We start from the raw sequence: 27940 nt of genomic DNA, 5'->3' as shown, positions 1-27940 counted from the left end.
GAGGAAACGTTTCACACGACACACACGGACTCACCGGGGTGGGGGGCACGTGGCCTCACCTCGGCAGAGGCCGGCACGGGGCTGGACAGCAGGAAAGGCAGCAAGGTGGGTGGAAATGGAATGAGAATGGTTGGGATGAGTGTGGGGGTGGAGAGTGACTTTGGGTTATGAGAGTGGCTTTGAAACTGCCAAGTGCTATACAAACACGAGGCGGTGTTTTTATTAGTACCACCTACTGCTTGAAAATGCAGGGAGAGAAAAGGCTGAGGGACGGTTTGTATATTTGTTCAGCTGGAGCAATCTGAAAACGGAGTGGGTTGATCTTGCTTATGACTGCGCCTCACTTTATACAATCAGTGTGTCCATGAAAAGTGTGTGTTAGTCATTGAATCTTTGTCTCTGGTGATCGGGTCCCGTGGAGGGGACCGAAGGAGAGTGAGGGGGAGTAACTGTTCGCAAAAGCTCATTTTTTCAGGTGTGGTGATAAGATAGAGATATACAAAATATTAATAATCCAAATGATTAAAATGCACCAGTGAAGGTCTGTCTTCAAGGAAAGCTGAGGTTTCTTCAAAGGTGAATGCTTTGGGTTAAATGAAAAAGCCTTTTGTGATGCAAAGGATCCCCCCTCCCCCAGTTCAAGTTTTGTCAGGTGGGCAGTGGGGGTGCCTGCAGACAGGAGGCTCCCCAAAGGGAGGAGGATGGGATTGGTCCCTCTTTCCAGCTTTGCTCTTTCTACTGCTTCTGCTCCTCTTGCCACCTGGGGTTTCTGACTCCTCCAGGACCAAGAAGAGCAGGGAAGAAGGAGTGGGAAGGGAGCAAGGGGGTTACCCCTGAGGCACACGCCTTCTGGGATAGGCTTGGGCTCCCTGGGCCTGGGAGGACTCCGGTGGGTCCTCCTGGGTTCACTGGATACCCTGTCTCTGGGGAGTCCTCACCCCACCCCCTAGCTCTCCCAACCAGCTTTCCTCCTGGGAGCTTGCTCCCTCTGGGCACTGCCCCAGCTTCTCTCTGCAGTGGTCTGTTTGCTCCTCGAGGACAGTCTCTTGGACAGCTCCTCTGATGACCCCATGCCGGTCTCTTTCTCTCAGATGCCCACAGCTGGCCTCCGGGGAGCACTTGGGCCTGATCTGCCTCTTGAATTACAAGACAGCGGCTGCTCTGCCCTCGCTCTGCAGCCAGAGCCCCTGGCCAGCCCACTGCTCACGTTTTTGATTTCCAGGCTGGAGGCAGGTCCCCAAGCATCAGGGGACACATGTCAGGCTCTCCAAGGGACACCCCCACATCCCCTCTCCCTGAGGGTGAGGTGAGAGGCAGGCATTCAGCCCCGTGTGAGTGGGCTGGGACTCACAGTACACTAACAGCTCTCTCCAAAATCTTTCATAAATTCTCCCCAGCCACCGAGCTTTTTCTCTGTGGGACCAGTTTTGAGTGGCCCTTGCTGGTTCTTCACTCCTTCCCTGCAGTGTGCGCTTGGTCCAGAACCCTTTGGATCTGAGATCCATCTTCTAGACCTTGACAGAAGCCTCTTACAGATGGAAAACACTTAACACTATGCCGGGCATCTCATTAATACACAGTAAATATGGAAAAAAAGTCCCTTCTGGGCCTACTGTCTACATCCACAAAGTGAGAGCCATGGCCAGAGAAGTCATTGAGATGACTCCCTCCTGTGGATACACTTCTTAGTTGGGGTCTGTCCTTGGCCCTATCCAGGGTGTGTGGGACAATGCCCCTGAAGGCTGGAGGGAAAGGGTGGGGATCTGTCATGGATGCTGCCTCCCTTGTCCATGTCCCCTTCCACAGCACAGAGAGAAGGCCACCACCCCGTGTCACAGTGGCTGCATGCCCAGCCATGGACACAGAAAGGCACAAGCCTGAGAGAACTGTCTTGGACCAGGGTTTCATCAGCACACTCTTCCTTACAATTTGGGCTCTTATGCTAGATTGCCTGAGTCTGAATTCCAGTTTTAACTCTTAAGTCATGCGATCCTAGGAAAGTTATTTCCCTGTGCCTCAGTTTTTTCTTCTGTGAAGTTAACATAATAACAGATCCAATCGCTTGGGGCTGTTGTGGACATTATGTAAGTTCACATGGAAGACTGCTTAGCAGGATGCGTGGCACAGAGTAAGCACACCGTGTGCGCCAGCTGGTGTCTTCTTTCACACTGGGATCACCAGGACTCATCTGGACAGCAGCTCCATTCAGAGCTCACTTGCTTTTTGATCGAAAGCAAAAGGAAACCACTCGAAGCAAATGACATTACGGGATCTATGTCTCCTCCCAACCCATAAACTCCCTGAGGGCAGACTGTGCCTGCCTTATTCCCTGCTCTAGTCCCTAAATTTTGTCCAAAGAGTATTGTATCTACAGGTGTTTTTTGAGCATCTCTTACAGACTAGCTACTTGGGTTGCTTGGAGGTGGAGGCAAGAAATCAACAACCTGGGCCCTCAAAGATCTTCCTTAACTCTTACAGGAATTCAACCCTTCACAAGGCCTAGGAGAGAGAGCTCAGACATCAAAGGACTCACCAGGTGAGGGGGAAAGAAAGTAAGCGACTGCATGTTCAGAAGCAGCCATACTAACAGAAAACACCCAGAAGCAGGAACTTCACACAGCAATTTAGATGCTTCATCCAACTGAATGCCCGCAACAATTCTAGGAGGTGGTGTGCCGGTTTCCTAGGGCTTCCACGACAAAATACCGCAGACTGGGTGGTTTAAACAACAGAAACGTATTTTCTCACAGTTCTGAAGGCTGGAGGTGTAAGATGTCTAAGATCAAGGTACAGGCAGGGTTAACTTCTTCTGAGGCCTCTCTCCTTGGCTTGGAGATGGCCACCTTCACTCTGTGTCTTCACAGGGTCTTTCCTCTGAGCCCATGCCCTTGGCGTCTCTTCCTCTTCTTAGATGGAAATCAGTCAGGTTGGATCAGACCCCACCCTAACAGCCTCATTTTAACTGAATCACCTGTCTAAAGGTCTGTCTCCTAACAGACACATTCTGAGGTACCAGAGGTTAGGGCTTCAACATATGAACTTGGGGGTGGGGAACACAATTCAACCCAAAACAGGTAGATGCTGTTATCTGTTATCATCCCTATTAACAGAAGAGGAAACTGAAGCACAGGGAGCTTAAGTAACACACCCAAGGTCGTACAACCTGTGGATGGCAGAATCCACCGAGAACCTCGCGCTGCAACTCCAGAACTGGCGCTCTTAGTCCCTGCTGTGCCAGCGGAGTAGAAGGGAAGGGCGGGAGGGGCTGGGGGTGAGGTGGGGTGGGGTGGGGAAGTGCGCAGGCGCAGGGGAAGGGAGGGAGTGCTGGAGCTAAACTGCTTCCGGGGTAGGAAAGATGCGTATTTATATATATACATATACACACACACGCCAATGTAGGTGAGGTAGGGGTGGAAATGGGGGTCAATTCTCTGTCTCTTGCTTGCTCAGAAATCTGGGCTCCTGGGGAAGCTGGAGGCCTGTTGGAAAACCATGGGGGCTGAAAGACGCGCTGCAAAGCCCGCTAGAAATTGGATTAGCCGAGTATCTGCCCGAGCTGCTCCCTGGAGGAGCGTTCAGGCGCAGTTACACGGGATTATTTTGTTTCTGCCCAGCACTTTGTACCCTCTCTCCATTAGGACCATCAGTCCACTGCCTTCTCTCACAGCACAGCCATCATCCTCCAGCAGGTCATTCTTCCCCGGGAGGCTGAGTCACGGCCCCTCCCACAATCCCGAGACAAGTTTTGGCTCCATTTCCTGCATCTGCCGTGGGGGAGCACACCCATGCAGTGCAGGCTCCAGGCTTGCCCTTCCCAAGGAGGGAGAAATAGCCCCTCTCTTCAGGTACTAAGACCAGCCTTACAGATACCAAAAGGGGTAGGGGGCTCTCCTCTCAGCCGCGTGGTGGGAAAGAACAAGGCATTGGGATGAGCAGGCCTGAGATTGAATCCTGACTATTGGTTACTGCCATGTGTGACCCTGAGGAAGGAACTTAGCTTCTCCTAGCCTCTGTTTTCTTATTAGCCAAAGGGGGATAATAATGCCTACGCTTCCAGGCAGGGGGCCTGTGAGGACGAGAGATGATATGTGCAAAGACCTGGGGCAGGAACTGGTTTGTGTAGATGCTCAAGAAACTGAGGCTGTAAGTATTAGAGATCCAGGCCCTGGTGTGCAGGCGCCCCAGTGCTCAGTCTTTAAACCTTTTCTGGGGGTCACAACCTGTCACGGGGCTGTTGGCAGCAGAAAGTCTATCTGCGTAGGCTGAATGTAAGCTACACTTGCAGACAAACAGGACCTCTGTCAGCTAGAAACAAAATGAGGTGCCTTTCATTCAGGAGTGTGCTCTGCCCTGGCCAGGGTATTAGGACCACTCCGTGGGTGCATAATGAGCTAAATGTAACAGGGATCGCTCACTTGTCACACAGGCTTTTCAATGTGGTGTTCAAAATGCAAACAAATTAACTAGACTTGGAATTGGCAGAGTCAATAAAAAAAAGTCCCTGTTTTGCAAAGCCAAATCGACAGATCGGGCACCTTCATCGTGCCCTTTTCTAATCTGTCCTCGGGACCAGAATTATAGTTTTGACTTGTTGCCTTTGGAGAAACATGAGAAACCTAACTGATGTGGGCATTCTCATTCAAGGTAGCCCTGGAATAGATTAAAATGGAGCCTGCCTAGACTATAGAATAGCTGTGTGCAGGTTTGCTGGCATATTAAGGGAAATGATTTTAATCATGTGTTTTAAAAATGAAGTTGTTAGAGTTTTCCAGTAAGTGCTTTATCAGGTCAGCTGTAACCAACAAGCAAGGATGATTTAAATCTTCAACTCCACAGGGTCTCCATTGACAGCATCTCCCAGGAAATGGCAAGGAAGGGGTGAGGAGCTGGGAAGGGGACTTCTAGGACCTTATGTGTCATAATCACATTCAAATTACAGCAGCCCTGGAGGCAGTGGCATGCTGGGTAGGGACAAGCTTCCTTTGCCTACATGTCAGGGAGAAGGGGAGTTGACTCCTGGGGAGAGGAATATGGGGGCAATTACCCAGAAGTAATCTCAGCCCTCACTTTGGCCTGGGGGCCAGCCCAGTGAAGACTGAACCAGGGCATGAGGGCAAACAGGTTGTTTTTCTGACTCAGGGGCAGCAGTTGCTAAGATAAAGACACTTTCGAGAGAAGAGAGGAGATAGTGCCTGCGGGCAGCTAGCAGAGCTGTGGGACCGTCGCCCCTCCCACTTGGCAGGCAGCTCTGCAGAGGGACACGTCTGAGCCAGGAGGTATCTTTCTCACGCAGAGGGGCGGCATCTGGGCCTGCTCTGCGCCACGGAGACAATCTTTCTCTGTCAAGGGAGCAGCTGTCGGCCACCTGCTCATCAGCCTGGGTTAAGCCCTCTTTTGAGCAGGAGCGAGGGAGCCTCGCCTCTAGAATAAAGGGTGTGTTCAGGGCCGCCTGCCCCGGCCATTAGTTTCTGGAGGTGAGCTGGGAGCGGGGGCGTGGGGGCCCAGGGGCCTGTCACAAGCCCCACTCCACCCCACCTAAGGTCCCATGCACAGGGGCCCCTCAGCACACTGGCAGCTGTCCTGTCTGCCGGCCTTTTTGTCTCAGTAGCACCTGCCTCTGCTCCCACTTCCCTGTCCCAGAGGAAGTGTCTGTCCCAGAGCCAGCCAGGGTAGCAGCAGGCTGGGCAGGGGCTCCGTGCCAGGCGGCTGTGGAGAGACTCAGCACTTCAGCCCACAGCCCTCGCCCTTCCCCAGGACACGTGCAGTCTACACCACAGGCTCCAGAGCAGAGCCAGCTGCCTCTGGGGTGTCTGTGCTTGTGTATGGGGTGTCAGTGGGGGTAGAAGAGCAGGGAAGTACTCTCTAAAGCTGCAGGAGAAAATGCCACGTGTACCATCCACCACCAACCAAGAGAGGGAGGAAAGAAACAGACTAGAGGTGAGAGAGTAACACATCCTGTAATTTGAAAAGAGAACTTGATGGGAGCACTCAGTTCCAGATGTAGGGATCGCTGCTATTTATGAAGCACTTACTATGTGGCCATTATTTACATTTTCTTGTTTAACCCTTGCGGAAGGCCTGTGAGGCAGGCGGCATCATTCCATTTTACAGAGAGGTACATGAGGCTCTTCGGGTGACGTGCCACTGCCCCAGGTGAATGGTAGGCTGGGCCGTGGACTCCAGCTCTCAGCCCTGGCCTTCCACCATCTCCTGTGTCTGCACTTTGCCTTCCTACAGAAAGGACTTCTCTAGACCACCCCTTCCATGAGAGAGTGAAGCCATTTGTTTAACTTTTCATCTGTCGTTCATTTTCTTTCTCTTTTTACCCAGCATATAAGTTCTCGATAGGCAAGAGCCAAGGCTGATACTTCTTGGCAGGCAAGTCCTGCCGCCCAGGGCGCATATATGATACACGGTGAACACCTGAGTGCTCCCCAGTGAAGCGAGGTCACACCGGGCTGTCCTTCCTGCGGGAAATGATATCCCTGACCCTCTGTCTGGAGAGCTTCCATGTTAGACAGTTTTTCCAGTTGGGATCGACACTTTTCCCCCCAATCTCCCTTAAAACCTTCAGCAAATTCCTTTAGAAGTAGAAGGCCCGGGGGTGGTGGCGGGGGCGGGGCGGTGGGCAGGTCTGTGGCCTTGGGAAAGAGTGGCCTCTGTCTGAAGGAACAGGATCTGCGCCTGGGGGCCCTCTGGGGAGGGATTTTATAGGCCCTGCCATTACTTAAATATACACAGATCTGTGAATCCTGTAAGCCTGAGGCCAGTGAACAGCTGGTCTGCCCAGGGCACATTTGCCTGGTAATTCTAATTTTTATTTGAATGCCCATCTGCCCCGTCACTGACATCACAGCGCAGCTGCAGGACTTGTTTTCTGTTCCTGTTGCCTGCGCCTGTGGCGTGGCCTTGCACTGTGATGATTAAATGGCTCTGTGGGTGGCCTCACCCTGTAGTATGTGTGCATGATGTGGGGGCAGGCAGGGCCGAGGGTGGGTGGGGATGGAAACCGCAGAGCAGGAACAACAGGGCTGTTCTGGCATTGTGTGTGTCCCGTGGGGAAAGGTGGGGCTGGGCAGGGGCTGGAGCATCTCATCTGCTGGGAGGCCGGGGGTGCCCTGGGAACAGGCTGCTCCTGAAGCCAGAAAGAAAGTTTGCCACTTCTGTAACAAAGCGGTCAACCCTAGGGATTAAAGGGCCAAGTGACTCTTCGTCCAGAACGAGGGCCAGACTTTTCCCCAACCTCTGCAGCTCCCCAGGCCCAGCACAGGCCAAGGCACGTGAGAACAAGTGTATAAATCGCTCAGCACATTCAGTAGATAGAAGTTCCTGTCTTAAAATTGTAAAATATAAACTTTCCTCATTACTTTGATTACTCCTCATTACCCCTATCCTCCACTTTTTGCTCACCTGGATTCAAATCTGGGATCTGGTTATTTACTAGTTATGTCATCTTGAACAGTGTTTTCAACCTCTCTGAGCCTCAGTTTCCTCATTTGCAAAATGGGCCCAGCAGTTCCACTCCTAGATATATAAATCTTGGAAACATTCTTATACATGGACACCAGAAGACATGACAAGAGTGCTCTTAGCAGCACTGTTAGCAATAGCAAGAGACTGGACACCACACGAAAGAAGAAAGGGTAAATGATGGCATTCGCACATGGGATATCATATACCTGTGAAAATGAATGGACAACAGTGACACTGTAGTAACCGTATGGATGAATCTTAGCAAAATGATGCGCTAAGAAAGCAAGTCCTTTTATAAGATTTAAATATAACCAAAATAAATGATGTATTTTGAGATTTCCATATATAGGCAATAAAACTAAAAAACAGCAAGGAAATGAATGGAGATGGGGTTGGCTTGGGCCCGGGGAGGTAGAGGCGGACAGGGAAGGAGCATGTGAGTGGATGTAAGTTACTATCCGTTTCTAACTCTTGAGCTGGATGTAGGTTCAAAGGTGTTCATTGTATCACTAAAAGAAATGATTGAAAGAAATAATAAATAGATAAGTAAGACCCAAGTATGGACTATTACAGATAGTATGAATGGAAGCAAGGATTATACAGATTAATTCAATTTTGTGCACTGAGGTCCATTAAAAAATAAGATTGCAGGATCGCATTAAATGAAATCATGTTTGTAACAACCTACTAACGCGCTATCTGGCCTCCAGTAGGTATTCATGAAATAAAGTTAATCTCTCCACTCTCCCAGCCAACCAGGGACCTTATGTTGCTCTCCATAAAGCAGGATTCTTAGCACTTTGATCCTTCAGGGCTGAATCCTCACTCACTCACTAATTTCTTTCTGCTTCCTTCCTCCTTCCCTCTCTTCTCCTCTCCCTGCCCAGAGCAAATAAAGCTTATCTGTCCTATGTCCCAGAGTTGTGAGGACAGTATGTACGAGAAGGCTTTGAGACTGTTAAGTGCCCCTGTAAACTGTTGCTTTCCACCTGCCCTGCATTCTATCAGTGGATGAAAAGAATAACACACAACTGCCAAGCCTGGGCAGCTTCTGCAGGTGAAGTGGACATGTGGCCATGGTGTTCTGGGAGGATAGAGTGATGTGATCTGTAATATTCTGGGAGGATGCTGGAGGAAGTGGCCTGGGGTTGCACCTGGAATGGCATCTGTGGTCTAAGGACGGAACCCTGGACTTGGACTTGAAGCTGTAAAACCTAGCTTAGAATCTTGACCTCCCTGCTCTCTGGCTGTAGGTGGGCAAGTTACTCAGCCTCGCTGAGCCATGCTTTGCTCTTCTGTACCACGCAACCTGAAATGTAAATTAAACACGCACACACAGCCAACATAAGCCCTGCCTGACACACAGTGGACGTTCAAAGGCTGCTGAATCTGAATCGCATATCCTCTCTGGAGCCCGAGTTTCCCATGAGGGATCCGAACACTCACTCCAGCTAGAGTGAAAACGGCTTAATCCAGATTTGACCAGCAAGCGTCATTTGGAGTTTGAGTGTTGAGAAATTGGTGGCACAGGTGGGTGACATTTGTCATGTAGTTGGAAGCCGGCTCCTGATTCCCATCCTTGCTTCCTGAGCCCCATATCGATTGGAGCAGGTGCCTGGAAAAGACACAACAAATCACACGTACTGGTGCCTCTTTTCTCAGCTTTTGTGTCAGATGTACAGGAGACAATCAGAGCAGTGCTGGAAGGGAAAAGAAGTCACTGGAAACCATTCTGGAGAACCCTAATGGGGATGGAAGTTGGGAGAAAGTTTGGGGGTTCTGGAGATTTTATAACCTACGGGCCTTTAAAAAAATCATTAGGCTTGGCCTGAGAAACTTCCATTTTCCTCCAAAAAGTAGCTTAGCCCAGTCCAGTGTGATGAAGTCTAGGTCTGTGAGACGGACCAGAAGCCTGGGGACAGCCCAGAACTTGGCTACGTCTTTTCAAAACAGAGACATACTGAACACCCACGACGCACCAGGCACAGCGCTAAGTTTTTTATGTACTTAACAGTATCTAACTATTGGGATGTCTCCAAGTATTCATGTTCTAGACTAGGTGTGAAACAGCCTTGGGACAGTTTCTTAGATCAGATGGGGTTACCCAGAGATGAATAGTGAAAATGTGGGGGCAGAAAGCAGGCGTCGGGGTGGAGGTGGGGGCCACGGGCAGGAAGTGAGGGCATCCTGTATCTTAGGTCACAGTTGCCTGTGTAACTCAGAGGCGGGGGTGGTGTCTACAGATTTTGACCAGAGCACAGTTATGAGACTTGGGGGGGGAGCCCTGGAGGCCCCCAGCTTCCTAATAAGAAATATTTCTCACCATTACAGACCTCCTCACGCAGCCAATCCTGCCTCACCACGTGGAAAATGGGGTGACTACTGCTTGCTTGTCATCCCAGAAGCATCCCAGAAGCATTTGCATGTAACTGGGAGAAAAGCCTTAGCCCAAAGGGAAAAAGCTTGGTGAGATTCTGAACATCAGTTGGAGTTTTCTGGGGAGGGAGAGTTTAAAAAGGACCCTTTGGGTGCCCTTGTCATCACTCCAAAGGGGCAGAATTTTGTCCTATTTGAAAATGTGACCAGCGTCCCCATTCCCCCCACATTCCCATATATTTGAAGCTCTGGGGTATTTGCTTGTCCTTGTGAGTAGGGAAAGGCCTTTTTACATTTCGGAGCATTTCTTTTGGAGATAAAGTATGTGAAAGAGTTTTATAAATAGTAAAGGTTACATAAGTGTAAGGCGATGCTTTTCTTGCTGCTTCCTATGGAGCCTGCTGAGGCAGAGGTCTCTGATCTTGCTCCCGCTGGGAGCGTTTCTCCCTTCATAGGAGCCTGACCCAGATTTTAAGCCCAGGAATACAGCTTATGTAATATTTGGCTAAATTGAATAGAGCCCCTCTTCCCAGCCCACATTTGGTTAGATTTATTTCAATTAAAAATTTTTATTGCGTGTTCCCAACGTGCCCAGGCACTGTGCATAGCTGAGGACATAAAGGAGAATCTTACGCACACAGTTCCTGTCTTCAAGGAATTTGCATTTCAGTGGAGTGGCTAAAAAAAGGGGGAATTTTTTGTTAAATGAAATTTTAGTTGAAACTCCAATACATAAAACGAAGGAGGGCTGCTTTGATTGAGGTGGGGGTAGAGGGAGGAGGAGGGGAGGGAGGTGGGAGGTCAGGAGTCGTCTTGGCCGGACCTCACCATTTCCCCTCGAGGCCTTTCTAGAATTTCTCAGAGGTCAGTTCAAAAGGCAATAATTTCCATAAGGCCTTTAGAAGAAAACAGGAGAATACTTTCATGGCTTGGCGCCAGGCAAAGAATTCTTAGGATACAAAAAGCGCTAAGCATAAAAGGGAAAAAAATGATAAATTAGACTACATAAAATTTTAAACTTCTGTTCATCAAATGACTGTTAAAATAAATAGGAAGGCCAGACTGGGAGAAGATATTTGCAATACATATGACTGACAATAAACTTGTATCCAGAATATGTCAGGAACTCCTACAACTCAATAAAAAACAAACAAAAAACAATTTTGAAAATTGGTCAAAAGACTTATTTTTGCACAGTCACTTCACAAAAGAATGTTCATAAATGGCCAATAAACCAAATAAAAAAACTAGTCAACATCATCAATCTCTAGGGAAATGCCAATCGAATAGTTTGCCAACAGCTTGTTTTGTAAATAGTGGTGCCATCATTTGAGCAGCTTTGTGTCCTTAACAGTTCCAAGGATGCCCAAATGCTTTTTCTTATTTTAGTTATAAAACTTTTTCTCATATCCCTTCTCTGCCTCCAAATTATTTTTACCCACAGCACTAAAGCCACGAAGATACAGCTAGATTAGCCATAGATGTCAATGCTTATGTAATCCTCCACTAGTGGTCTCAGAGGCCTCTTTTGTAAGTTCACAAATGACATGTTAATGTTTCTCTTTGCCAGGGAGTGATCGCCCAACGGGCTGCACTTACCACCCTGGGTAAACACGTAAACCCGTGTTCCTGGTAGCATCGCACCATAATGATCCCCTCCTGCCCATAAACGATCTCACTTGTGAGTACAAATGACAACCCCAAAGAGTGCCAGGAGACTCCTGTTCAGAGCTCCAAGAGGCTCCTCTCAGAACTCGGGGACAGTTGGAAAAATTATGCCAAAAGCCACAGTGAGGTTCCACTGTACACCCACTAGAACATGTGAAATGAAAATCCTGATCACAACAAGGGTTGACAAGGCTGTGGACTAACTGAAATTCTTATTCAGTGCTGCTGTGAGTGCAAAATGGTACAAAGCACTTTGCAGAGCAGTTTGACAGTTTCTTAAAAAGCTAAATATATATCTACCCTATGGTCCAGCTACTCCATTCACGGGGTCTGAAAACATATGTCCGTGAAAAGACACGTACACAAATGTTCATGACAGCTGTACTTGCAATAGGCAAAAACTTGAAACAACCCCCAAAAAGCAGGAGAATGGATAAGCAAATTGTGGTGTGTTCATACCATGGAAAATACTGCTTGGCAATGAAAAGGAATGTGTTACTGATAAAGGTAACCACGTGGATGAATCTCAAAGACACACTGAACGAAACAAGCCAGACACGAAGCGCTACATTCCATACAACTTCACTTCTGTAAAGTTCTACAACAGGCAAAATAGTATATGGTAAAAAAAAAAAAAAAAAAAAAAAGATCAGAAAAGTAAGTGCCTGGTTGTGGGGAGGGTGGAGTGGCATGGTAGCAGGAAACCAGGAAAGGAAGAGTGGGGACTATCTGGAGTGGTGAGAATGTTCTAGATCTTAAAAGTGATGTGGGTTATATGGGTGAGTGCATTTGTCAAAGCTCCTTGAACTAAAACAGTTAAGACCTGTGTATTTTGCTTTATATAAATCATATCACAATAAAAAATGTTAGGCAAAGAAATCACTAGTTTCCAATTTCAAGAAGGCAAGGTAAAGATCTTTCGGTACCCTTCTTGAGAACAACTCCCAAAGAACTAGGAAAGCAAGAAATAGAAAATAAACTTTAACTCAATGAAACTAGGTAACATCTGTAACCTAGAATTACACACGGAGATAAAGACCAGATGGAGGAATGACAAGTGACTTAGAGAGGACAGAAGCCAAACCTGACCCCAGAGGGGTAGGGGTGAAGGAGGCGGGGAGGGGTTGGTTGACTGACAAAAGACAAGTTCATTTGCCTGCAGAATCCCAGAAAGGCTCAGGAGCTAGAGGAATCACCAGGGGTGGGGGGATGCTGAGGCCCAAGGACTGTTCGGGAGCCTGGTGAGAAGTGTTCAGGACACCCTCCCTGCTACTTCCCTAAGTCACCAGCATCAGGAACCCACAGTCCCCTTCTCCTTTTACTTCTCTGCGAACTGAACCCTTCTCGAGTCTTAGGGTCTGAGAAATCCAAAGCCAGGAACATCTGCAGGCTACTTCCGTTGTCCCACTCTGAACAACACTTCCCTGACAAAAGAAGCTGCAGAGTCTCTTACCTGCTTGAAGGGAGGAAGGGAAAGAGGACATTTCAGGTAGAGGAAAAACCCCCTCAGATTAATATTGCCCAATATCATCCAGCTACCTGCACATGCAGTGTGTGATGTCTTCTAGAGTTGAACCTCATGCAGTGTTCCCACCATTTATGAATCTATGAGGTAGTGCGGACGTGATTATTCTCCGTCTAACTGATAAGGGAAATTGAGGCACACAAGGTTTATATGGCCTGTCTGAGGTCACATAACATGTTACTGTCTAGTCAGAACCAGGGCCCTCGTCCCTTGGCTCCAAGGTCAGTATCCTCCACTATTCAATGATGACTCCTTACCGCTCTTCAAAAATACAGGCAGACAGACAAAAAGAGAATATATTGTGATTCCAGTTGTAGACACCTCTAGAAAATGTAAACTAAACCACAGGGACAGAAAGCAAATCAGTGGCTGCCTGGGGATGGGAAGGCAGGGAGAAGAGGGAAGCTGAGATTCCACAGAGGCATGAGAGGGTTGGGGGTAATGCATGTGCTCACTGTTCTGATTGTGATGATTTCACTGGTGTTTACATATGTCAAAATATCAGATTTTACACTTTAAAATATATACACTTAACTGTGTGTTGATTATCCCTTAATAAAGCTGTTTAAAAAAATATGGGCAGAAATGAATCAGTTGCTGGGAGACCCTACAATTATCATCTCCACTTTTTAAACCTCTACAAAACATCTTTAAACGCTAGACATACAGAATAACATAGACTCTGCTTGCATGGGGATATGCTCAATGAAGAGGATGTCAAAAAAGGGAAATAAAGAGAACAAACATTTACTGAGCATCTGTTTTGGATGGCAAGTTTGTGTCCCCCCCAAATTTGTATATTGAAACTCTAAGCCTCAATAGGATGGTATTAGGAGGTGGGGGTTTTGGGAGGTGATTAGTAAGGATGAGGTCCTGAGGGTGGAGCCCCCTTGATGGGATTAGTGTCCTTGTGAGAAGAGAGTCTAGAGACTACACATTCTCTTGGCCACGTAAGGACACAGTGAGATGGTGGCTGCCTACGAATTAGAAAGCCAGGCCTCACCAGACACTGCCTTAATCTTGGACTTCCCAGCTTCTAGAACTGTGAGAAATAAATATTTGTCATTTAAGCCACTACGGTATTTTTGTTAGCGCAGCCTGAACTGACTAAGATAATATCTAACATATTTTAAATTTTCACTAAACTCTATCTGACGGCCGTTACCATCATGTCCATCTTACTAGTAAGAAATTCTCAAGTCAGTAACAGTTGGAGTTTGAGAGAGCCAATAACTAAAACCCATTTTCCCCACTCACTTCCTGAGTTCTGAACCCTTTGTCTGACTCAAGGAGTCAGACGTATGATGATGAAAATGTCAGCTTTATTACCAATAAAAGCTGATTTGCAAGGCTTGGCTGAGAGATGCTGCCAAATGAGTCTGCTAATAGGTTCTCCTGAACTGAACTGAGCTCTCAGATTGCAGGCTTCCCCTCAGGCCCCACTAAATTTAGCACAGAGGAGGGATTGTGGCTAACTGGGGACAGGCTGCTGTGGAAGAGAACTGGGCATGCCAGCTCCTTTTACCAAACTCACTAACCAGTGAGTGGCTACTTCGATGGTGAGGACTGAGTAAAGCTGGGGAGCCAGTTGGGGAGAGAGGCCACAAGTCTAACTTTAGGGCAGTTCCTTCACATGAAAACACAAGGAATCCAAAATAAGTATTCCCTGCAATGGTCTAGCGGGATTCAGACACATATCCATGTGCCAAAGCATTAACTACATCAACGGATGTGTTCTAACAGTTGTGTGCAAAAATAGTTTCTGTGCACTGAGTCCTAAATTAAATGGACTAAGTCACGTTTGATTTAAAGGAACCCAGCGGTGACTTTTTGGTTAATGGGATAACTTTCTATATTCTCTCATTCATTTAAATACTTTCTGTGCACCTATTCTGCAGAGGCCTTGAGCCCATGACTAGGCAGGTGAGGATAGGTGTCACGGTCCCTGTCTGCAGGGATCTCAAGGACTGATCAGCCACTCCTAAGTCACAACTCTGACCTCAACTTTCTTTTTCAGCATATCTTCCACTGATGGGTTTTGTGCCTCCTATCACCAACAAATAGGGCGACCACTGTACTTGTGACACCACACGTGCACGTGATTTCTGATCTTTGCCTCTTTGGAGGATTTGAATGGTAGCTTGGAATGGTATGTCTATCTGCTGATGGGTGATTCTTCAGCCACACTTTCCTAGAGGAGCACACCCCATAATTCCATGACATCTCCATAGCGGAGCCCCTGAAAAGCTGGTCTTTCATTCCCTCACCCCCAGATTTTGCTGCCTAGCATACAATGGGCAGGAAAGGACCTAGTCAATGGATGGCAAAGGCTACTACTTACTGGCCTGCCCCCGCATCTCATGTGGCCAGCTCCTCCTCCAGCTCGCCTTTGCCTTGGTGCCCACTGCCACTCCTTCACCTTCCTGTCGCCACGGCGATTAGTTCTCTTCATCTTCCCCTTCACATCCTCCCACTGCAGCCTCTGCGCTTCAAGCTTGAATGAGCCCAGCCGCAGATGCCTTCACCTTCCCCCATAGCCCAGAACCTCAGCCTTTCACCCCTTCCCACAGTCTAAGTCCGTCGCAGGATGTCAGAGCTGCTCTGTCCTGGGCGCAGAGCCAGGCTGCATCTCAGTGCAACCCTAGGGACTCCTTTGGGTTTTTCCAGGTTTAGACTTACCAAATGCCTCACCAGACCAGGGAATGTGAGCAGATCTTTTTTCCTGCTTCCTGTACAGGAGTGAGCAGTGGGGGTGGCCCCCTCTATTACTAAAGAAATTTTGGTTTACGACGTAAATTCCACTGAAACCAGCATTAATAAAAGGGGGGTTTGGCCAGAGTACTGGGGAATCCCATGGCGTCTGGACAGGGATGCAGCCTGGTGGAGGTCAGAAAAAGTGAGCGAAGCCCTAAGAAACACAGAAGCCTTGTCTTCCCTCCCCTCTCAGTTTCTCCCTGTGCACCTGCTGCAACCTTTTCTCTTCTTGCAGACTGTTTTACTCTGCTTCCCAGTTCACATGGCAAAAAAGGGTCAATAGCTCCCATGTTGACATATGAGTCCTAACACAACGATGTCTAGAGAGAGACCATGCTACCTCTCAGTACTGGGTCCAAAATTCCCAGGTAAGAGAGAACTGGCCCAGCTTGAATTGGATGTGCTCCCTAGGGGCAAGGAGGTGAGGAGGCAGAACACAGCAGCTTCTGCTGCAACTGTGTGGAGTCAGGACGGGAAGGGGAAATTCCTAGAGAAAGAGGTACTGGGGCCAATGATCTGAAAGGTGTCTCCCACACCCTCCCATGGAGCATACATGGACAACCACTCTTTCTAGGAAATTAGTCCCCCCATTCAGCATCCAGCTAGCTACCTGGACACTATTGCTGGTGATATGCTTATTTGTGAGGTGTCTTCTCCCTTACTTGCTTCCCCCTCCTTAAGCTCCTAGAGGGCAGGGACAGGCTTAGAGTTCTTTGTACCCGCCACTGCTTATCCAGTGCTTGAATTCAGCAGATTTGTCTGATGGCTGCTGAGAGAATATAATACTTACTGTGCCAAGAATTGTTCTGAGCCCTTTACTCATTAACTCAGTTAATCCTTGAAATAACCCTATGAGGAAGGAACATTCATGGAGACCGAGGAGGGTAAGTAACTTGTCCAAAGTGATGCAGCTAGCAGGTGGCACAGCCAAGGTTCAAACCCAGGCAGTGTGAGCTCAGGTTTGGGTTCCTAACCGGCAGACCCCATCACCTCTCTAGGATTGTGTGCTGAGTTTCTACCTCTCTTCTCAGGTTTTTTCAAGTGAGCCCTGTCTGTATATGCCCACTGGCAGCAGAAAGTGGAAAAGAAAGAGGAGTCAAAATCAAGAATTTCTTGGCCCTCCTTACTTAGGTGGAACTGGCTACTCTCTCTTTCACGCCCACACCTTACCTGTGTACAGGTAGCACCTGTAAGTCTTTCCTGTTCTGATCTGTTTATGTGTCTATTTCACATCCGTGACCAGTGAGCTTTGTTTTTAATATTGACTTAATACACTTTTATTTTAAATAAAAGTATTTCTGGGCAATTAGTTTTAAGTTATACGTGTAGAAAAAAATAATAAAAATTATCTCTCTCTTATTCCACTCCCCTTCGCCCTATCTCCTTTACCACAGAGAAAACCACTTTCAACTCTGAGTTGTTCATCTGGTATTTCCCCTGTATTTCTAAGTCAGAGTGTGTTGCTTGCTCTCGATTCATCAGTTTTAGACATTACTTACATACTTCCTATTATGGTAATGAGGATCTTAAACCCATGTACATTCCCCTCTTCTCTTAGCTCTCCCCAATTTCTGGTTAACAATGCTTCTGTTGTCAAGACTGTATAAATATTGTCCACTATTAAGCCAATTAATGTATTTTAATTACATATCCATTCTTGCACAATTTTTTTTTGTTTTTCCTGGGGTTAATAACTGCCTCTAATTTTCACTTGTTTAATTTTCCGTCAACACCTGACTGAGTCCTCCCACAGCTCAGTAAAACACTGCTCAATAACATTTCCACATTGTCAGCTTTGTCACGTATCCCCCCACCCCTCCCAGACATCTCCCCTGAGTCAGGTGACCCCCTTCTTAGGGATCAGTTGCTCTCTCAGTCTGCTGTCTAGATGTTGTGGCATTTTCCTTTGCTGACTTCCCGAGAATTCCTTTCTCCTCTCTCTTGTCTCAGGAGGCAAGATGATTATCTCCCACCCCATTCTCTTTCTTGTTTTTATTTCAACACAGCATATTTTCCAGTAGTAGCTTTCTAAGAAAGGATGCCTGGGAGATAATTCTTTTTTGAGGCTTTTCTGACTGAAAATCTCATTCTGTGCTCACTCTCGATTTAGGTGGTATAGAATTCCAGATCGACAATAATTTTCACTTAGAACTTTGGAGTTGCAACAATTGTCTTCTGTTTTCCATGTTGCTATTGAGAAGACTGATGTCCTTCTGATTCCTGTTCATTGTTTGTGGTCTGTTCCCCATTCTCCTTCACTCTGGCTGCTAAATTTGTAGGATCTCCTTTTTGTTCCAGGGTTTTGAGTGTACAGTGATGTGGGCCTTGATGTGGGTCTTCTTACCTTCAGTGTGAGCACTTGACAGGTCTTCGCAATTTGGAGACTGACCGCTTCCCTTTGGTGATGGTTATTTTATTTCTTTAACAGTCTCTTCTCCAGTGTTTTCTCTGATTTTTTTCCTGGTATTCCTGTTAGTTAGAAATCAGACTCCTTGGCTTTGTCCTCTAATTTTCTTATTCACTTTTTTCCTATTGTCCTTTTCTTTATCTTTTTCTTTTCTACTTTCTGGGAAATTTCCTCAGCATTATCTTTGAACCCTTCTGGTTTGTCTGTGTTTTTTTTTTTTTAGTGATCATATTTTTAATTTCCAAGAACTTGTACCTTTTCTCTCATTATCCCTTGCAAAACAAAATTCTGTTTTTGTTTCAGGGATGCAATATATTCTCCTACTTCTCTGAGGATATTAATGATGGGTTTGGTTTTAGTTTGTTTATTTTTTATTCTGTTTCCTGCATTGTTTCTGTTTCTCCTGGGTTGCTTTTTATTCTTTGTTTTAGTCTCTTTCTTTTGTGTTTGAGGCTTTGCTCCAAGGTCTGGTGATCCTTGGTCGTTCACTCACATTTAAGAGTGAGGCACTAAGAAGGTGACTAGAAGCTCTGTGTGCATGAGGGGGCTTTTAGAGCAACTGACTGTTTTTTTCTGTGGGGAACCGCAATTGTCAGCATCTGTTGGTCTCTCTATTGGAAAGAGATTTCCTGGAGGCTGAGGCAGGGAGAAATAAACAGCTTCTGGGTTATCAAAGCAGAGGGGGCCTGGGAACTGTTTTCCAGGAGTGTCCCAGGGAGGCAGCAAGACCCTAGACAGGAATGGCTGGGAGGGCAAGGGGTCCGTAGACAATACTGCAAAAGGTTCCTGTTCAGCAAGAGCAGTAACAAAGCAGCCAAGAGCTGCCGGACCTGATTGTAGGTAGGGATTGTGGCTGTCTCGGGAGAAACCTGAGAGGACAGAGAACCAAAGAGCAGAGGGCCACTCACTCCCACAACTTGATGCCTTGGCATTGCATGAAGCCTCATAACCCTAGGTGCCATTTCATGGAGAGGTAGCCTGGGAAGGTCAGATTTCTCCTTTTGCTTTTCGCCTCTCTAGCAGCCTGCAGGATGGGTGCTTGAATTGAGAAATTAGGTTAAGCTATAGGAAATAAAGAAAATAGTGTTTTGAGATTCATACTTTTTATACGTACATCTGTCTATTAACTAATGCCAAGTGTACCAAATAATAATGACATAAAATAAATCCCTAGGCCCCAAACGCAGGTGTTCTGGAAAGGCTTCTGAAAGCTCCTTGGCTGCCCTCAGCCTCTACATTTGTAAGTCTAGCCTGCATCCATCAATGGAGGGGTCTGAAGGATGACTTACCCCACAACATCCCGCTCAGCCATCATCAGGGATCCAGCCCTCCAACGGGAAAGTCAAAGAGATGCAGCTGAAACTGCTGACATTTCTGGAGAGAATTTCAGTCCTTCTGCTTAGGTATCACACATGTGTGTGCACGCATGTACTCATACATGCACACACAGACTGCTTCCCAACTTGAGGAATCAGTGGAGAGATGGGAGAATCAAGCTCATTTCCAGCCTGATTCCTGCCCAGGGGTCTCCAGGCAGAGCCCCAGTACCTCTGGAAATGTAATCACAGTGCCACACAGGTGTCTCTGGCAGCTGGGGGCCTGCCCTGCTTCCGATAGTCTAGTAGTTCCAGAAAGGCAGAGTGGAGAAGAGAGACAGTGTCAGGGCACGGAGGCACACAGGCGGATGGCAGCAGGGCCTGGACTCCCTCCAGAGCACTACTGAGTAGCAGTCCTCTCTCCCCTCCCCCCTCTCCCTGACAGCCCCGGTGCTGAGGCAATGTGTCACCATACTTTCAGCAGTTCTGCTAAGCTGTGTCTCAGAGAAGCGAAAGACAAATCTCCAGAGATTTGTGTGTTTGATTCACACCTAACACGGCAGCTGTCTGCTGCCAGGGGAAACACTGCTGGGTGGATTCTGGCAGCAGCCAGAGACTGAGTCTCCAACCTTATAGCCATTTCGCTTGTCTTATTGTTTGGGCCTTGGGGAAAAGTATAAATGATGCAATGCCAACCTTCCTTGCTAGGCATGACTCAGGCACCAGCACTTTGGGAAAGTAGAAACCTGGCCCTGGAGAGGACACTGAGCAAGCAGTGGCAGCAATGTCTTCATCATGCCCATAGATGAAATGCTGCTCTCTTAATAGGTGCGTGTAGATTGCATTCTAATAATACTTTGTGCTTATCTCAAAGGGCCATGACTAGAGAGCTTCCTTAAAATCTCATGGCAGCCTCATGAAATATACAAGAGAGTCTATGCTCTGTATTTCAAAGAGAGAAACTGAGTCCTGAATGACTGGCTGGGTGGCCCATGATTAACCAGTAACAGAAAGGCCCAGAATCCATATTCATTCTCACTGAATGTCTCTTTTTCTCTTTCCATTCTCTTTGACCAAATTACCCATTTTAAAATACTGATTTATTACTAGACTATACCAGATCAAGTATCGACATGCAATCCGATGAATAAAAACCAAGAAGAAAAAAATCCAGTTCACAATACGAATGTCTTTGGGGATGATCTTTCTTATCAAAGATGATTCCTCTTGGGTGTCTATTAATGGTGCGTTTTCCTGCTACATTTAAATATTGGCGTATGGATCTCTGCTTGCTTGCGGAGAGAAGTAGAGAAAGAGGAGGGTAGGTGAAACTTTCAGCTAAAGTACCCTGTTGTCAGCGAGCACAGAAGAGCACCTGGAGATTAGCAATGGTTTCTGAAATGATGGTGTGAGCCAATGAGTATACAGAACTGATTCACAAAAATGCAACTCACACGCAGCTTCAGGAGCCATATGCGTTTTGTGAAAAATGAGCCCTGCCAGTAGTAGTGCAAACCCAGCAGTATAGAGCCCCAGAGGGGCTTTATGGTGGCTGGTGGGCTAAGTCTCAGTGGGGTGGAGGGGTCTGCCTTGATGAAGAAGGAACCAGAGAACCCTGCCAAATGGCCTCATAGAGCTGGGCTACCCGGGAGGCTGGGACTATTGCAGTCCTGGGCTATCAACAGGGGCCGTAGGTGCCTGGCAGGTAAAGGGCTGTAGAGCCTCTGGTCCTAAATTCAAATGGCATCTACTGTCCCTCCGACCCCCACCATGTTTGTACCATGGCCAGGATTCGGGAGCAGGGGTCACTTCTGTGCGGAAAATTTGCCTGAATTTCAGGCATCTTGGGAGACAGTGTGTGCTCCTGAGAACAGAATAGACCTGTGTTCAAATTTGAGCTCAGCCACTTCCAAGTTCAGAGAGTCTGGACGAGATCTGTCATCCCTAAAAGCGTTAGATTCTGCATCTGAAAATGGAGAGAGTAATTAACTACCTTGCAAGAAGGTAGTAAGCCTTAGAGATGAGGTCTGTGAAGGATTTGCATATAATAGGTACTCAAAATTAGTAGCTATTATTTTTATTGGAAGAAAGGCTGAAACCCCATCAGGGGAAAAGAGGCTGCATCAGCTAAATTGGGTTGTGGGGGACTTCAATAAAGAGTGAAGGGACAAGTCAGTCCCCCCTCACCTGCCCTGGCCTGCCCCAAGCTCGGGTCTGCATATTCAGCAGCACCAGGACCAATGCCAGAAGCTGCCCGTCACAGCTTGGAACTTTGCATCAGAAGCAGCAGGGTGCCAATTAGGTACACCCATCTAGGACTTTGAGTCAGGAGCTGGTGATGCAAAGAAGTGGGGCGGTGGAGAATTCACTTTGTGGTTCGTGGTGGCGGCAGCATCCGGTTTCCAGGGCAGCAGAGCCAGCCAGGGTGTCTGGGGAGTTCCAGCAAACTGGGGCGTCTAGCCGTCAGCCCCGACACCTGTCGGGTTCTTATCAGGGTGGTTTTGTGAAGGGATTTTTGGCTGCCCAGCCTCCCTTTGGTCTTGTCTGTGTTCTGAGACTTCCTGAAACTTCTGCGGGCTACCCCAAACACCCTGCAATAATTTCTTTTTCTCTTTAAGTCAGAGAAAGTCCATTTCTGTCCTTAGCAACAGGAACTTGACTAGTACACGTTCCCACACCATCTTACTTAAAGTATTTCCCCCTTGTGCTATTTCCTTTATTGCGTTAATCACTGTTGGCAATTATTTTACCGATTTGATACTTGTTCATTATCTTCCTTCCCTGAATGTCAGCTGCCTGAGGGACCTTATGTGCCTTCCTCCTGGAGGCCCCCGTGTCTCGGCTTCCTCATGGGTAACGCAGAGATAATAATAGTTCCTCTATACAGTTATTGTGAGAATTGAATGGGTGCATATATGTGAAGAGCACCTAGCACATACTATCTATGAATGAAGGAACTTAGGAGAACTTCAAATGAGAGTAACAGTTGCTTTTCAGGATTTTATCATCTTTGTCCCATCACCTCAACCTTCATGCTCCGGGAGGACCCTTTCTCTAGAGTCAGGCTGAAAGCTGACCAGAATGGAATTTGGGGTCTGCTCGGTCTCAGAACTAAGGGTCCGGTCTTCAAGGTGACTCTTCACTTCAGAGCACTTTATGCTGCCCACGTTTAGTTAGACGAGCATCCCAAACCTAGGCACTCAGAGCCTGGGAAGTCAAGCTTTGAAACCGCTGAGTCATGGAGACCCCCGTCCCCCAGGACTTTCGCTGTCCCTGTTGGGGCCCGCGGGACAGCCACTGCTCCCGGGAAGAGCTGCTCCTTCGGGGAGCGCCAGACCTTGGAGATAGCAAGGCACTGCATCTCACCCGGATGGGCCCGGGGCCAGGCAGCCAACCCAAACACGCATTCCTGGATGACCGCGTTTCCCTGGAATCAGTGTTCCTTTTTCCACGGCCTCGGCTCTTCGGGCACTGGGGCTGGGTGCCATGCGAGCCAGTCGTTTCCATGTGTGCGCTGTATAGGTGCACCTGAGCCTGGAGCTGGGAGTCAGGCAGACATTGGCTGCTCTATTTTAAGATTCTCGGTTCTGTCTATTTCCCAGCAGTTGTCACTTGGTCAGAGGAAAGGGAAATCGGGGGTGGGAGAAAATGAGGCCCAAGCCACAGGCGCTCATTGCTTCCAGCTGAGTGGAAATTCCCATCCTTCATCGAAGCGAAGCACCGCCCCCAGGCCCAAACCGAGTGACTCAGACTTCATCACTTGTCTTGGTCAGGGCAAACTCTTGCTCATTTTAATGACAAAAATGAGGATAGTACCATATTATTTGTATAAATCTTAGACTTCTCAGAGGACATTCACATACTTTCCCCCAATTTGTTGTGTATGACAGACATTATTACTCTCTATTTGCAAATGAGAAAACTGAGGCACAGAGAGGTTGGTGAGTCATAGAACACATCACAGAGGCTAGATCTCCTGAGTTTTAAACTATGTCTGTCATTCAGTAAATAGCCATTTCTCATCTTTCCTTATCCCATGGTGCCCTTCCTGTGCTCATGAGCATCTGTGTCATGGAGAATGAAGCCTTGGGGCTGGTGTATGGTAACTCTCGTGACTGCTGTTCCCACGGCTTATTCCTCCTCAAGTCCAGCCTCACAGGAGAAGACATTCATTCATGCAAATAAACAGTTATCAAGGGCCTACTGTGTGCAGCTTCTGTGCTTTTGCAGGTTCATGATTTACAGAAGAGAAAGTTGTTAAACACAAAATTACGCTAATTACACTAGTAAAGCACTGCGTTCTTGGCAAATACAGAATGTTATAGGAACACAGAGAACGGGCTAATTAACTTTGTCAGGGCAATGAGGAAACTCTCACAGACGAGGTGATTTCCATCCCCCCCCCCTCAAGTTTTAATCATGAAAATTTTCAAGTATGTAGAAGAGTTGAAAGATGATTACAACCACCACCTAGATTCAACCATTGTTAGCATTTGCCGTATTATTTTTCTCTCTCTTGATATATAGATAGGTGGATATAGACACACAGATAGATACACATTTATGTAGGCATATAACCGAATCACTTGAAAGTAAGAAGAGCTGTCATGACATTCATTCCTAAACATTTCAGCATGCATCTTCTAAGAATAAGGACATTCGAAGAGGTGAATTTTAAGTTGGGTCTTGTCAGATGAATAGGAATTTGTCAGACAAAAGAGGGATGCCATCCCAGGTAATGGCAATGACAATGCATGCAAAAGCAAATGGGTGAACAACATGGACTATTTGGGGGAAAGGTTGTCGAGCGTGACCAGAGCTGACGGGGTTGGGGAGCAGGTAGAAGAGGAGGTTGGAGCAACCGACTGGAAGCAGACTGTGGAGGAACCGTAATGTCCTCATGAGGAGGTTCAGTGTGACCCTGGGAGAGCTCGGAGTCACTGGAGGCTCTGAAAGAGGGAGACGCTCCGATGTATCTTTATCTGGCAGCAGAGTAGGTGGGATGCGTAGATGGAGAAGGTGGGTTAGGAAGGGAGAGAGTGAGGACAATGGTTGTGAGGATGGAGGGGAAGAGTCCAGAGATCAGATTAGAGTAGACAGGACTTGGAGGCTGATTGGAAATGGGAGAGATGGAAGCGAGGGGTCCTTGATGGTGAGGGAGATTTCTTTCCAAATCAACTGAATGGATGCTTTACTGCCATTAATTAATGCCATTAATCTAGTCACATGTGGTGGTGTGTACACGATACTGGATCTGTTTTGGACAAGTATGAAGACACCAAATAAACATGCAGGTGAAATATGGGTCTTGAACTCTACTAGGGGCCAGGGAGATAGGTTGGGGGGGTCATCAGCATACAGACAGCGGTTGAAGCAATAACATCTTACTCCGGAAGAGGCTAGAGCATGAGAAGAGAGGGGGGCAGTCAGGGCCACAACCCTGGGCAGCACCTATACTGAAGGCACAGTTAGAAGAAAAGAGGAGTAGCCATGGAGGTGGGAGAGGAGCCCACCTGGCAGGTTTGCAGTGAGCATTAAATGAGCTCATACGTGTGAAATTCCAAACTCCATGCTATGACTTGGTAGCTGCTGGATAAGTGAAATTACCTGCGTTAGAGTGGAGGGACGTTCTAGATGAAGAGTGTGGCCCCAGGGTCAAAAGCTGCTGGGAGTGACAGGGCTGGCCCTCTATAAACTGTGCCTTGGCAGCTGAAAGTCCTTTTTCTGTGCTCCCTCTGCCCCGTCCCAAGAAGTGAAGATCAGATTGAACTATAAGAGAAGGTAAACCTTCATCTCTGGAATCCTTGTGGAGCTGGGGATGTGAGCATTTGTGGAACCCAGGGCAGGACTGAGCTTTCTGCAGCTCTGGAGGGGGCGGGGGGCAGTCTGCAGAGTGGGTGGCTAACTGCATGGATGCTGGAGTCAGACGACCCGGTATGGAATCATGGCTCCCCTCCATCCCTTCCTCAGTTAACCTCTCCATGCCTGCTTCCCCATCCATAAAACAACAGTAAGAATACCTTCTCCAGAGGTTCATGTGAGGATTAAAGGAGATGAGACCTGTAACAACCATAAATTTAGAGTGCAGAAAATGCTCACTAAATGCTAGCGATTATCATTGCTATTACTGCAGCCGAGGGTACAGGAAGCCTGGGGATTTGGATCCAGAAGTTTCCCCTGTGGCCATACTTGGAGCAGCACAGCCAGACTGCTGGTGGAGAGGGAGTGGCTCGCCCGGGCTCAGTCACACAGCTCATGGCGTGTGTCCCCGTGCTCAGATGTGTGGGGCCCATTAGGGAGAGCTCATTTCTTTCTCTGCAAAACACCACACCCCCTGCTGTGCTTGTCCCTCTGTCCACCTGGGCCTGTTTCTAGGACAGCTGCTGTGTCAGGGGCTGATGGCTGGGGAGCTTGTGAAAGGACCACCTGTTTCTGTCGCTCCCCCCTGGCCTCCTCCCTCCCCCCAACTCTGCCAGCCCCAGCCCCCGGCTGCTCACACGTTGGTCCACGTTTCTCCCTCTGCTCAGGTGTTGCGGGCACATTGTGAGAGGCACGTTTCCTCACAACCTGTTACTGTCACACTAACAGCTAGTGTGGTGCCTTGTTGAGCCTCCTGTTTTCCTACAAAACTGCTTTTCCCCCATGCTCCTGCATCAGCCCTACTCAGCCCCACACCCCATCCTCCCCATTAAAATGGGGGTTACTGAAGATGACGCAAAGGAGGGAGACAGGGCTGTGTAGAGGGCAGGTCCCCAACTCCCAGGACATGGCAAAAGCCCCTCCTGTAGCTCTGACCTAATGTCTCTGCACGTGTGCGTGATGGTCACATGTTGGGGCTTGCTGTCCATGCAGCCCTTGTGTCTCATGTGCGGCCTATGGAAGCAGCTAGAAACCTCTAACTAGGGCAGAGTGGAGAAATGGCCTGAAGAGGCAGTCAGGGTCCAGAGTGAGAGCTGCTCAGAGGCAAGAGGACCGGCAATGAGTAGCCCTGGGTTTGGATCTGCTAGACAACTGGGTTCCAACCTGGCCCCTCTGTTTACTGGGTGTGTCACTGTGGGTAGATTATGTATCCCTGCTGTCCGGTTTCTCATCTGTAAGGCACTGAGCTCAGTGTGGGATCATGGTGGGCCCTGCAAATGGCAGCTTCCCTTCCCCCAAGACAGGGTCTCAAGCAGGGTCAGGTGTCAGGGGGCTGCAGTCGGCTGAACTCTGTTTTTCCTGCCAAACACAGGGCTTGGTGTGGTCACAGCCTCTCCCGAGCACATGTCTCTGGAATACGGAGGGGATGGGTAGGGAGAAGGTGAGGTGTGCTGGAGGCCTTCGTTACTGAAGACCTTCAGAGAGATAGGATGAGGTGACACAGGTTCCCTGTGTGTGGGGTGCCCTGTTTCCAACTGGAGCCGGGCTCTGGAACCACTGATGTCTGCCAAAGCCTTTCCTGACTGCGCCCAGCTTGCCTGCACCAGGGGACTCCACGAGCCACAGAGGGAGGGGTATGTCTGGCGGTAGGGCGCGTGATAGTAAGTTTCACTGAATAATCCAGTGTGTCTGTGACCCATTTCCAGGAAGTCATCTGTTGAAGTTCAGCCAAGAATGTCTGCAATCTCAAGGATCCTGGGAAGGCTGGGCTGACAATGACTCTCCAGAGATATTCACCATGTCTGGAGTGGGATGCATTCCTTCATTCCTCATTTAGTATTTCATGAGTACCTGGACTGTGCCAGCCTCTGTGCCAGGCACCAAGATTTGGGGTTCCAGGCCTCCCTGAGGTTATTTTAGACCTGCCCAAGTAAGCGGCCGTGTCTCCAAGGCAGCTTTCCAACCGAGGAGAGCCCACTGAGTGTCTGTGGAAGCAGGGGTTGTCTGATGTGCTGGGGTTTCCCAAGAAATGAGAGTGGGTGGGCTGGATGCAAACTGCAGCTCGTAGAGGTTCCCCTCTGTGAGTGTCTTTCAGTCCCCTTCACACACACGCAGACACACACACACACTTTGAGAGTAAAACAATGCCTCCTCTCCACCTATTCTCTATCCCGGCTCCCCGATTGACACAACAATTAGACTGTTTGCAGAGACTTCCCAGAGAGTAGCCTTCTCCTTGCCCACAACATCACATACCAGGAGAATACCCTGCAGAGGGAGCGAGTTGCTCAGAATCCCCCTTCTGCTCCCCATCCAGGGGCAGCATCTGTTAGATTCCCCTCCGCCCTTGTTTCCTGCCTGGAAAGGGGCCAGCGCCTCCTGACTTTCCAGTTCTGGAATCCAAAAGGGCTCATTCCTCTGCCCGGAAAGGAACAGGGGGCGGGAATTGTCAATGTCACCTTTCAGTCACTTGTAAATCCCAGGCCTCACTTTTTCCCACTAATCTTTCATTCTAAGTGGCTTCTCAGGGCCTTGGAAAATTATTAAAATGAGAAAAATCCA

The 27940-nt window shown here is 48.1% G+C and overlaps 1 long non-coding RNA gene across 1 annotated transcript; it reads left to right on the top strand.

Annotated features, from left to right (window-relative positions):
• The first annotated feature begins 2 nt into the window (after nucleotides 1-2).
• LOC138924023 (uncharacterized) lies at nucleotides 3-27940 on the top strand. The gene is made up of 4 exons (XR_011438492.1): nucleotides 3-105; nucleotides 2479-2536; nucleotides 9805-9939; nucleotides 27085-27940. It is a non-coding gene; the product is annotated as an uncharacterized lncRNA (long non-coding RNA).

The sequence above is a fragment of the Equus caballus genome, chromosome 5 (genome assembly GCF_041296265.1).
Source record: "Equus caballus isolate H_3958 breed thoroughbred chromosome 5, TB-T2T, whole genome shotgun sequence".
NCBI classification, from domain to species: domain Eukaryota; kingdom Metazoa; phylum Chordata; class Mammalia; order Perissodactyla; family Equidae; genus Equus; species Equus caballus.
Note: the sequence above shows the minus strand (reverse complement) of the source record. Positions and strands in the feature narration are given on the sequence as shown.